Source organism: Ambystoma mexicanum, chromosome 6p (assembly GCF_040938575.1).
Source record: "Ambystoma mexicanum isolate Mex_15411 chromosome 6p, UKY_AmexF1_1, whole genome shotgun sequence".
Lineage (NCBI taxonomy): Eukaryota > Metazoa > Chordata > Amphibia > Caudata > Ambystomatidae > Ambystoma > Ambystoma mexicanum.
The window spans coordinates 62,711,381-62,724,102 of NC_090935.1; the positions used below are offsets into that span (position 1 = coordinate 62,711,381).

The following is a 12,722-nucleotide window of genomic DNA, read 5'->3' on the forward strand; positions in this document are numbered from 1 at the left end:
TTAAATTCCAGACAAGTTAAGCTCACAAAATGAAGTGGGAGCAAAATGGCACTCCAGCAATTTAAAAGGGAGGGAAAGACAAAGCTAATAGAAATTAAATCACACTAACAGGTAAGTACTTAGGGCAATTGAACAAGAGGAACTACAGCGATAGAATCAGGTAGAAAAGGCTTAGGGCCAAAGTCAATGGGTCAAAAGTATTTCTGCACAAGATCACACAGTTCAGGGTAGTTCACAGTAAAGTTTGTGTCACGGATTCCGGACGAGGTTGGTTGACAGAAAAGTCAGTTCAAAGAGAAGAGAAGGACAAGCCCTCGGATTAGAGAAAGATTTCAAGTACTTCACCACGGCTGAACGAAACGAAGAAACAGATTTGCACAGTATTTAAAACGGAGAAGAAGCTGTAGCTGAGGCGGACGTTCCTGGTAGTTCCTGCAGGCTCACGGTTCCTGAAGCGACTGTCGGACTGACGAGAAGTAGGAAGACTGAAGGGTCCTGAAGTACCCAGGGAAGAAACCAGCAGCAGAGCAAAGCAACGAATAAAAGGTGCGCTCCTTAAAACCCAAGCAGGGTCCGACCTTCCTGGCTATCCTGCCCACTGTAGCAATGTACAGCGAATTCGACCAGAGGAGAGGTCCTGGCTTGCAGTTTGGGTGAACTGGTTGGTCCCACCAGATCAAGGGAAGACGTTTCCTGGAGGATTTTCTCTGACGTCGGATTCTGAAGATTCGGACCTGCAGCAGGGCTTCACCGGGCAGTTCAGTCGTTGCAGGTGTCCTCTTCCATCAGCTCCTCATTGGTTCTTTCGTTCCAGTGGTGACTCTGCCTTTCCAGTACCAGAGACCTGCTTTTTATGCAGTTTTCCCGCATTCATACAGCCTGGCTGTCAATCACACAGCAGGGTGGCTGTCCTGGCAGGGACAGGACCCTCAGCCAATGAAATAGGAGTGCGACTTGGGTTACCAAGGGAACCCATGGCAGGGGTCCGAAGATCCCTACCTCACATCCTGACTACCCAGACTTTCAGGGGCCTTAAGGAGGGCTTCTGTGCAGAAGCCTGCGAAAAAACGGCGAACAAAGGAAATCATCCCCGGTTTGGCATGCAGAGTAAAACACGAGAAAGACTAACAAAAAGAAATGGAGAATAAACCCAGCCGGAGCCAAAATACAATCAAGCGGGTTTATGTTCGAGGCTAATATAATAGCCTAAAACAATACCATGGTTATATAAGATAACCGCGGTAGAAATGCTAGGGTAGTTACCACTGCCACCAGCCAAGTCTTGATGTAAAGGGTGCAAAACAATGCTCTAAGAGACACAAACAGGGATAAGAATTAACCATTTCCAATACACCATGTAAGATGGGGTGTACTGGGTCAGTGGTTTAAAGGGACTAGTATAAAGTTAATGGCAACTTTAACTTTTCTGGGGGACAGTAGTCAGCTCCAGAAAATGGAGTCAGTGGGAAGTCTCAATGACAACCCTGTGTCACTCCACATGAAAAATATGAGGCCATGAAGTAGGTGAGGCTCCAGTGCCCAAGATCACACAAAAAGTGAAAAACACATGTAAGAGTGGGAAAAAGGCTCACATTCTTACCAGGAGAAAAGAAATAAACCCTAGAAATCCAGCAAAGCTGCTGCGGGACTCATTAGGTAAAGGAAATCAGGCATTTATGAGAATTCTCCATAGACTCGGAGAGCCACCTTTTTATTTACTCTAGATTTGACCAAGTGGTATTGACAAGTACCAGTCAATGGGCCAGATAATGAAAAAAAGACGTTCTCAATGCCTTTAGGATTATTTCAGTTTAAAGTCCTTCCCTTCGGCCTGCAGAGTGCTACCCGCTACGTTCCAACCCCTCATGGATACAATCCTACAGACCTATTCTGATTTCTGTGGAGCTTATATTGACGATATTGTCATTTATAGTAAGACCTGGGAGGATCATCTCTCCCATCTTTATACCATCATGAAAGTCCTCCGTAACGCTGGGCTGACTGCTAATGCAGCTAAATGTAGATTGGCCCAGTCAGCCATAAAATATCTTGGCTTCTTCAAAGGGAATGGGAGCGTACAGCCCCAATGAGAAAAGGTAAAAGCTGTCTAAAATACACCAACTCCTAAGACCAAAAGAGACCTTGGAGCTTTCCTTGGGTTGATAGGGTATTACCATAGGTTCATCCCCAATTTTCCAGACAAAACGGCCCAGCTGACAGATAAACTTTAAAAATGCCAAAACTTAAAAACTCAATTGGAACGACGACGATGAGGTGTGCTATAACATTCTAAAGCAGACTATGTCAAAACTCAATGCTGAAGGTAGTCGACTTCTCAAAAGAGTTTGTGTTACAGACCGACGCCTCCCTTGCAGGGTTAGGAGCCATTTTGTCCCAAATTTGCGACAGACTAAAATATCCCATACTATACACCAGTTGCAAGTTGTTTCTACGTGAAAAGAATCACTCGGCGGTGGATCTAGAGTTCATAGCCAAGTAGGCCAATATCCATTTCAGGTATTATCTATTGCGACGAAAGTTCACACTCGTTACCGACCACTCACCCCTAGTTGGATTATCCAATGCAAGGAGTCCAACACTCGAGTCATGCGATGGTTTCTAGACATACAACCCTATTGTTTCACAGTGGAACACCAGAAGGGAAAAGACCAAGGAAACATGGATTTTCTCTCCCAGTTCCCCTGTGAAACAAATGTGGCTACATCGCATAGAGGAAGGGTATGTGAGAAACCTGATGGTGTCTGTAAAGACTGGAGGGGGGTGTCTGTACTTCTGCTCTCTATTTGGTAGAGGAGAAGCACAGAGGACCCCAGCCAAGATTCTCTATTTGGTAGCTATGGTCGAGCAATCAAGGTCTAGCTTCTCAGGAGGTGATTCAGGCTGGTTCTTGAGTACAGTGTAGTCCCCAAGCCCCCACAAAGGAATGTCCACACACTGTATTAGTTAAAACACAGCCTTTATATAATATTCAAGGTTACGTACACTATCACAATAACTCACTTTGTGCTCAGAAAATACACAATGGTAAATATATACAGTTCTAAAGTGGTACCACAAATATTATCAGATCCCATTAAAGTGCATCAACTATACTGTCAAAATGTCACACAGTTAATAAAGCGGAAACCAGCAGTAGAGAGAGGAAGGAAAGCAAGATGGTTGAACAATTGGCAGAATACTGGCCTCTAACACGTAGGCACAATTCTCAGTGGAGATCCCCCCCACCTGGGCAACCTGTAAAGCAAAGATGTATCACAAGCCCAGTCCATGTATTATTCTATGAGTCTCATTTCCCTCTACAATAGTTCTACAGCCCCAGTGTACCTGGAATTGTAGCGTTTGTCGAGGGGAAATCGACAGCCCTTCTTGAGTGCCCTCCCTTTAAGGCAGGAGTCACGGGTCGTCAAACGTCCGACGGAGAACAGGGTGAAGTACGGCGGTAAAGTGGCAGCTTCGTTCCTAGCGGTGCTCGTCGATGACAGAGCGTTGGCGTACTGCAAGGAAGAGGCGTTTGGGGCACCTCAGTGACTATAGTTCTGGACCGCAAAGAGATGAAGAACTGTGGCCCAGCAGGGGCTCCGAGACGTCGGCGTCTCTGTGGTCTTTAAGTGGCGGGAAACCCACTGGCGGATGCTCCTCGGCACGTCGATGGTCGGGCTTTCTCCAGCAGGATAAAGCTGGCGGCGATGCAGACGAGGAGCGTCCTCGGATCAAATGAAGTTTCTTAGTCAAACGGGAGCACAGCGGCTCCAGTCGGCACGGGCGGTCGTCGACAGTGGCGGACAACAGTCCGGGCGCTTCTCTTTGGGATTCCGCGGCACTCTCAGTTTCTGGTCGGCAGCCTGTCGTAGGTCTGTCTACCAGGGAGCTTTGGAAAAGATCAGCTGGTGCACAATGGTCCCTTGCAGCTCGTGAAGAGGGCGCCTTACCAGGTCCTCTCTGGGTCAGTCCTTGGAGACACAGCAGCTTTCAGATTGATGAAGGAGAGCAACAGCAATTCTTCTCTTCCAGCAGGGCTTCAAGGTTAAGCTTCAGTTACTCCAGTTACTCGTTGAAGTGGACTTCAGCTTCTGAACAGCGATTCTAGCAGTGAGAGGCCCCCAGATATACGTGTTTGTCTCCCATTCATTCTGCAGGGTCACACTCAGGCAACCAATCGGTCAGAAGGGCATTCATGCAGGCAGGCATCCAATCAGGTGCATAGGGCATTCAGGCCATTCACTTCTCTCCAGACACTCATAACAAGTTATGTGTATTGGGACAAGTACCCAGCCATTCAACACTCCACACTGCATTCATACCAGTTTTGGGCAGGGCTGTCTCAGTCATTGTGTCAACCACCAGATACTAGACACCCACAACACAGAATGCGCATTCGTCACACACTCCATTCACCCCGGTCCCACCCACAGGGTGTACCCACAACATACAGTCACTGGGAAGGCTCCAGGCAGTCTGGCCTGGACTTCACAACACCACCATTTATGGAACTTCCACCCAACAGCCAGTTAGGGAGAAGGGACAGAGTCAGGGCTTCCCAGGACTTTGGGAAAAAAAGGTAACAGGCAATAGAAAACAAGAGGCCACGGGGGCCATCTTGTTTCCTATCAGGAACCAACTGATTGCAATGGCAGGGCCTGGGTATCCCAAAATGGAGGATACTCCGAGCAACTGTATATTCAGCATGGAGCTGCTACCAGCCCATACCCTGCTCTGTGGGCCACACACAGGTGCCCAAAAACACACACTAGGGGCACAGGGTTGTACCCCCACCTATGGGTGCCATAAGGGTATCCCATGGGTCTGTACACCAAACCAAAAGAAAGAGCTGCACTGTCAGGAGTCCCACATGAACTCCTGCGCGGAAAACGCGACAGAACACACGATAAAAAGCAGTAAAGGACAAGGATATGGTGGCCCTGTCCCTCCGATGCATTTCCAGCATCACAGTGTCTCCCTAGCTAGTCCCAGGGGATCTGGCATCCATGTGGCAAGGACACGACCATCGCTATTGGATCCAGTTCCTGGGGGTGGACCAGTGAAGGAGGGTCACATGTATGGGGGGTGGGTCCTCAGAGGGTGGAACACCGATGGGAGAGACATGGTATCCCCTTGCCCCCACCCCCCCCTTTCCTAAAAAAACACTTTCTCACAACACGAAAGACAACAGACTAACACCAGGGCCATTTACCTGAAATGTCCCAATACAAGGGTCAGGCAAAGTCAAGCAATTGACCAGAACCACACACTCCTGATGGCCCTTTCCCTTCCCCACAGGGATAAAAAGGTGGAGCACAGTACGAGCAAGGCAGACCGCACGACGAGACAGCTACCCAGGCCCGCTAGTTCAAGAGGAGGAGGAAGGCGGCAAATATCGAGAGGCTGACAAGGAGAGACCCGACCTTGCCCTTTTCGAAGCAGACACGCGCAACCTCTGCAGAGGGAATCATAAGACTGAGGACAATGGCCTAAGTATACTACAACGATGTCAATTGTACACGGAGCGTGTCAACGCTAAGCGGGAGCGAGGTAAACTCCTGCTACCGTGGTACCGGCCTCGACTCCAGTTACTAGGAAAGCCAAATGGTCCATCACAGCCAATGAATTGAGGGGAGAACCGATAAAAAAACCAAAATGTGATGAATTAAAGTGGCAAAGAACTGTGAATTGTTACGGGAAGACTGTTACGCACATCTGGTATCCACGGGGGCGCCACACAATGCTCGATGGGGCGTCTGTGCGCTATCTCAGGCTTTCCCTGCTTAGCTATTCGCCTGGTGGGGGCAGCTCCTATGACAGGTGAATGGAGCAATTAGGTTTGGGTCCTTGGTTGGTGAAACTCCCACCTCCCTCGGATCCCGAATCCCTTTTCCCCTGGGGTTATTTCTCACCTTGGATGGATAAGCGTAGAGCTCTCCGTCCTGCTTCTCTGTGCAGGGGCGCAGTTTTGAGTGCGGGCTATTCGTTGGACCGAGTTGCTTCACTGGTCCACGGGCCCTTGCATCGGGTCCAGACCGGCTGTGACTCCGACTCTTGTTTTGCTGTCTTCAGGTGAGTTATAATGTCTTTTCCAGTCTCTAATCTATCCCTTTCTCCTCCCTCTGTTTTGCCCTTCTTTGATGTTTTTTGCAACTATGCAATTTCTCTAATAATGTCTTTTGTCTCATTTAGAGCTCTTGACGAGAAGCCGGGTGAAGAACAGAATGCAGCGCCGGGCGGCGAAGATTACAGGTAAGTGTTGACACGCAGAGTGCAGCGCTATCCTTGGATTTTATTGTGAGGGTTGCTAGCCTGCTGATTTATTATCTCTCCTCTTTCTCCCACAATTGCAGGTTGCAGTGATGTTCCGGAGCGGTGAGTGAGCGAAGCGCTTTAATGGTTTCAAGATCTGCTGCTTACCCAGCTAAGTGTTGGTAGTAATGCTGTTCTTCTTGTTTCCTCCAGTTCGGTGATGGCGTCAAGATCGAGGACTTCAGGATCGGGCCGGAGGTAAGCAGGAACTGGACACGGTGAGCGTTACGCCTCAGGAGTGCAGAATAAGGCGAAGCGTGTGTTCCAGCTTGGGTGTGGCTTATATAGCCAGTCACACCTGACGGCCCCAACCATACCAAAACACTGGTCTGCATAATTTAGTTCTAGGAACATAACTGTGCTTCAGGCCTCCATGTTGGGTTTAGACCCATGACTGATACTTGTCCTATCCTTGATAATGAGCCTGGCGCCAGAACTGACTCCAAGTGTTCTTTTTAAGGTGTTTAAAGGCCGCTGGGGCCACTTTTAAGAGCTGTAGTCCCACTTTTGCCGGGGGGCTGTTATGCTTGAGGGGGTCAGGGGCATGAATCGTGACAAAGACCAGCTGCAGAGGGGAGAGGCACCACGTGGGCGCCCACTCAAGAGACCCTGGTTGATCCCGTGTAGATTGAAACTGCCAATCCCAGAATGCTGTAGGAGAGCCGCCAAGAAAGGTCAAAGTGGTCATACAGGGGTCGAGCCAAATCCATGTACCGTCGAAAGTCTTTGACCGACAAACCATTGAAACGCAAGGGAAGTGAATCCCACATCAAGATAAAGGAAAAGGAATTGTAATGTGGCAAGAGTGAACCCGGCGGAGGGATGCCAATAAAGAGGGGCGAAGTCTAAAATCCCATGAAACAGTAGGTTGACGAAAGTGAACCCGTCAGAGGAATGTCCACAGAGAACTGTTTAAAAAGAGGGAAGCTGAGATTCGAGAGTGGTCGGCGCCCCAAAAAGGGGGACCCATGGGTGAGATATCATCACCCTAAGTGCTACAAGGAAACAAACTTTTATTCTGTAATTGGAAAGTATCAGGTGTTCAAAGGCAAGAGACTTTTGTTGAAAAAAAGAGTAACCATCGAAGAACCCTCTGCTCGTGCTGGGAGAGCTCGAGTGTGCTGTGCTCTGGAGACCTGTCTTGTCCTGTGCTCAGAAAATGGGGAAGGGAGACTCCTGGAAATGACATCCTGACTTATTATTTGTAAACACTCCTTTCTTTATTGAAACACTTATCCCACACTGTTAGGCAGAAACCTGTGCAGTTCCCTTAGGGACCACTGCAAAAGGCTTAAGACTACAGATGTTAGCAGTAAACCCAATTGGTAGCAGTCTGTACCACCCAGATTTACCTGGTAGCTGTGGCTGAGCAGTCAGACTTCTCTCAAGAAGAGTTAGGTAGTATATGGAGTATACACATTAGGTACAAAAATAGAGTAGCACAAGCAAACACTGACCAGAGCTTGGGTATAAAAGTATTTAATTATTTATTTAAAAACACACTTGTAAAAATACACTGGCAATAATAGGTCAAGCAAGTTCAAACACAGTCACTAGAAATATATACACCTCCCTGATTAATTATTCGACAAGTCTTAGGAAAAGAACACCACTTATCAACACAGGGGTGAGCCTTAAAAGATGGCACTCCAATAATTATTTAAAAAGGGAGGGAAAAGGCAGAAATAGGAAAGCACACAATACTAACGCTTTTAAAGAACCACAGCAAGTCAAGAAAGGCAGGGTCTACTGTAGAGCAAAAAGTTCATAGGCCAGGCCCACTCTTGGAGAGAGCAAGGTGGAATGTGCCCAAGATCACACAGTTGAAGTACACTTTAAAAGTCTTTGCAGATAGTTCAAAAAGGAGTTAGATCAGTTCAGAAAAGTTAGTTAACAGGTCCAAGATCACCCAAGGATAGAGAGTCAAGGATTTACGGGACACCTTGGATGGTCTGTTGCAAGGGAGACCAGGTGGGACACAGTACCTGAAATGGTGAGAAAGCTCCAGCAGGGGCAGTTGTTCCTGGCAGCGGGTGCAAGTCGGTGCTTCGTCCAGGGGAAGAGAAGATCTCAACGTGGAGGAAAGCTGAAGTCGTTGCACTGCCAGGGAAGAAACCAGCCACACAGTTGTTTCCCGGTTAAAAAGGTACTACCCTTTTATTCGCGGTAGTGGTGAAGCGTGGCTATCCGGCCGCCGGGGTGCTTGGCACGGGCGATTCGACCACGAGACGATCCAGGAAGGTGAAAAAGAGGTGAACTGGTTAACCCCACCAGCTCAAAGGAAGAAGACTCTCCTGGAAGAAGATCGTCTCTGTCATTGGGAAGTGGTGAGTCGGTTCAGCAGGGCTCCACCGGTGGTGTCGTCGTTGCAGGTCGGGTCAGCTTCTCCCTCTTTGGATTCTTTAGGTCCTGTGGCGACTTCTCATGTTCCAGTCCCCAAAGCCCTGCTTTTATGCAGAAAACCCCCATTCATCAGTCCTAGCTGTCACTCAAACATGCTAAGCGGTGAGCCGGGCGGCTCACCACTGAGCCAATCACACAAGAGTGCGACTTGAGTTGCCGCAGCAACTCCGTCCGAGGTACCTATTCCCCCCTCCCACACATCCTGTAGACCCAGACAGAGTGGCACCACTTTGAGGCTTCTGTGCAGAAGCCCGCCAAAAGTGGAACAAAGGGCTCGACTTGGGTTGGAGTTACAGAGGCGAACACAAACGCCATTTTAAAACCGAGTCCTGGCAAAAAGACCCAACAGGGGAATAAATATTAAATAACCGGCGGTATCTTTAACATTGCACCAAAAAAGTGGTGTGTTTAAAATGAATGGGAAAATCCCATAGGAAATATTCTGGTGGAATATTTTGCGTGGTAACCACTGCCACCAGCCAGAAACTCGACAAGGGGGGACTGGACAGTGCCCCCTTGAAAAACAGACCCAGGGGCAATCGAATTACTCCTACCAGTACTTCCACAATATGATGTTTTGTACTGGTTCTGTTCATAATTTAAGACTAGTAAAGTCAATGGTGACTTTACATGCCCTGGGAGACAGTAGTCAGTCCCAAGGTATGGAGTCTATGTTTGGGGGTCACTATGACACCCATGTGTTACTGCACTGAGGGTGCTGTGTAACACACATACCAAAAACACATGAAGCCCTAGGGAATAAAAGACCCCATAGCCCATAAAACACATTACAAAGTCAAAGGACATTCTCAAATCATGCCTAAGAGTGGGAGAAGAGTCTCACTCTTGGCAGGAGAAAAAAAATAAACCCCAAAAAATCCAGCAAAGCTGCTGGGGGACTCACTAGGTTTGGGAAAAAAGCCTTTACAGAGAATTCCCCCTAACACACACTCTTTCTATATGTAATTGTACAGATTGGCAATAGTTTTTTTTGTATAGACCCTTTATTTTGACAAGATGCCACGACTGCCTTATTTTTGATTTGATGGTCAAAGCTTGCTCCAATCTTAGCTTTAGATTAGGCTTTTTCCAACCTGTATACTTTTTAAATAAACACCCTTGAATCGTGATCACTTGTGTCCTGTCTTTACTATTGACACCATGACTTCCTTACAGATACCACCAAAATCGAAATGACCCCCAAGGCAAGAGTAAAGCCTCTGGGGTTCTCTATAAGGAGTAAAATAAAAGGTGGACTCGACTAAGGAAACTGTTGGGAATACAATCAAAATAGTGAAGTTTCATGTGGATTCTCTATTCTCTTATTGACCCCAGTCTAGTCCGGGTCAGGTCTATGTCCCCCTGTGTGGGTTTAACAGTCACAGTTCCTGAAGTATCCTCAGTCATAAAGGTAAGCCACTCCAGACCAGGATAAGTACAAAAGGAATGCTTTTTTATTAGCTCTTGGTTTCAGCTATAGCTTAGTAGTAGGAGAGTGGTAAGCAAGCATCCTTCAGGTTCGTCTCTCTCCAAGTGTCCCAACAGTCATTCCAGGAGCTCCCGGTACACCAGGTTCCACGTGCATTTTATGATTCCATACAGCCTCACAGCTCACAGAACATAAACACGAATACACATTACCCCACATCCTCCTCCTTAAAACCATAGGCCAGAATTACTATGCCTCTGAGATTCAAAACAGATACTAACTCGCCCCAAACAAATACTATAACAGCAGTATGTCCTGGTCTGCCACCCAAGACCTCAGGCCTGCCACGCCTGAAAGAGCACAACCACTCACAAGAGAGCATTACACATACCTAACAAACACCAAGGAAACAATGCACCTTATGGTAGGATCTGCCACCTCCAAACCTTAAAGGATATTGGACAAGGCGCACTATCACCACCGGAGGGGTCCCCTGGCGGATCTAAAAAGGGAAGGAGGGGAGTAAGTGGGAACGAGCGGGAAAAGTGATGTGCTGTTGGCAGCTTCAGTTCGGTTAACACCGTTCGCTGAGCTTGGGGTGCTTTCCGGTCAGTACCCGTCGTGTGCTGTTGTGCGAGGCTATGTGCGGTTTGTTTTGTTGTTGCGGTGTAGTGAAGTTTGTGCGGTTTGTTGTGCTTTAGGGTTGTGATTGGTTAGAGTTTGAGAGCTGTATGCAGAGGGTTGAAATTGTTAGTAGGTTGGTTATTGGCGTCGCTGTCTAGAAGTGATGTGCTAAATTTCCACAGTGATGTGCTAAATTAAGCACAAACTCACTCTTAACCCAAGAGTGAAATAAATCTACTCTAACAATCAGGGGTTCCGAGTACATGGAAAAAATACTCATTATCGAACTTGTATTCTCAGTGAGGGCAAGTGTGTAATTATCACCAACAATCTGTATCTTGTCTGAACACATCACTCACATCTGAAGACACACCTTATTGCAAATGAAGACAAACCTTGTAACCATCTCTCCAATGAAAACACACAAACGTAGAATTAACAGTAATGATACAAACACCACAAAGATTGCATGAAACAAACTGCAACACAAGTAAGCACAACAGGTAAGCTAAGCCTCTTATGCACACGTAAAACTGTAAAGTGTTCTGAATATTAAACTTTTTTGTCATCGCTACCCTTACTGACAGTACATACAAACTGTTTAATAACAACTTCCAAAACGGCATTAATACACCTACCACTACTTTAATACACCTACAAATCTCCAGACCATTCAACCGAAACAAGATAATTACATATAACACTCTAATTTTCCACTATGGAAGGTGCTTTTCCATATTCTCATAACTGCTGGACAGGTACAACTAGCGTGCTACCTTATTTCCTTCATTTCCAGACTTCAGTCCCCTATGATATCCATGTCATCTCTACTGCTGGATGGGTACACTGGCTATGCTACCTATTAACCTAAAACCAACAGTTCTATTAATTCAGCGTACTATAATAAATAATACAAGTATTAACCTCTTGTCCCACTGTTGTAGCAATTGACATCACATTATTAAATCACTTTAAAAAAGGCATAATTTAAACAGTCTTGCCCACAGTTGTGGCCATTATACATCAATTCACAATTTTAATCATCACATTTAACACTTGTGGCATTCAAACAAATAATACTTCCACACACAATAATATTCCCACACTCACAAATAAAACTTTCACATTTGAAAAAAAAACAGCTCCTAAAATGTCCTTAAATGCATAAATATCACTCTGTCATCTAAACGAATTTAAAATAACTCAAAGCGTGCATAAATCACCATAAATCTATACTGCTTCCTATTCTTGTATAATGTAAATCATAATATCCCAGTAAACAGCAATAACTTCTGTAATTACTCAGTGAAATGAAATGTTATTTTCTCAGTGCAGCCACGTTAAAATGAATGTACTTTTTTTTCCTGAACTTTCTCTTATCACTCCGTGTACGCAAAGAAAGTACCTTAAATAAATGAAATGCTGCCGTACATAACGATTATTTGTCTTCATAAAGGAACTCCAGCTTTGCCACACTAAGTCGCCTCCCTGGAAATGCTCCACCGCTGCTCTGCCCATACATGTTCGGCAGCAGCTGCATTATAACTGCAGCGCTTCCTCACGACGTCCCGCATAGGAGATGAAATGACGTGCTGGAGGCATGACGTCAGCACGCCACAAGACGTGTATACGTCCTTTCCTCTAGTGTTCCTACTACTTCACCAGTGTAAAGATTGGCGCCGTTTCCGGGTCCGCGCACATCTCCACCCGATTGGCTACCGGCCAATCAGATGGAGGATTAGACGGGACCCGTAAAGGTTGATACTAGTTCCCATCCGAGAAACGGACCATCGGTTGTTAGGTCCATTTCTCAGATGGGAAATAGCTGCTTCCGTGTGAGTGAGCTAGTTCCCATTAGAGAAATGGCCCTTTTTGCCCCTAGTGGCCAAGTCCTGCATAATAATGGGAACTAGCCCACTCACACTGAGAAGGCTAGTTCCCATTAGAGAAATGG

The 12,722-nt window shown here is 46.6% G+C and overlaps 1 protein-coding gene and 1 non-coding gene across 3 annotated transcripts in view; both read right to left on the reverse strand.

Moving 5' to 3' along the window:
• TAF1C (TATA-box binding protein associated factor, RNA polymerase I subunit C) overlaps nucleotides 1-12,350 on the reverse strand; it is a 273,406-nt gene extending 261,056 nt beyond the window's left edge. For both annotated transcript variants that reach the window (XM_069626742.1, XM_069626741.1), the window contains exon 1: nucleotides 12,174-12,350. The gene's annotated coding sequence lies outside the window, so the exon portion shown is untranslated. The remainder of the gene's footprint in view (nucleotides 1-12,173) is intronic.
• On the reverse strand, nucleotides 11,017-11,096 carry LOC138512398 (small nucleolar RNA SNORD103/SNORD85). The gene has a single exon (XR_011281230.1). It is a non-coding gene; the product is annotated as a small nucleolar RNA SNORD103/SNORD85 (small nucleolar RNA).
• Nucleotides 12,351-12,722: the final 372 nt, after the last annotated feature.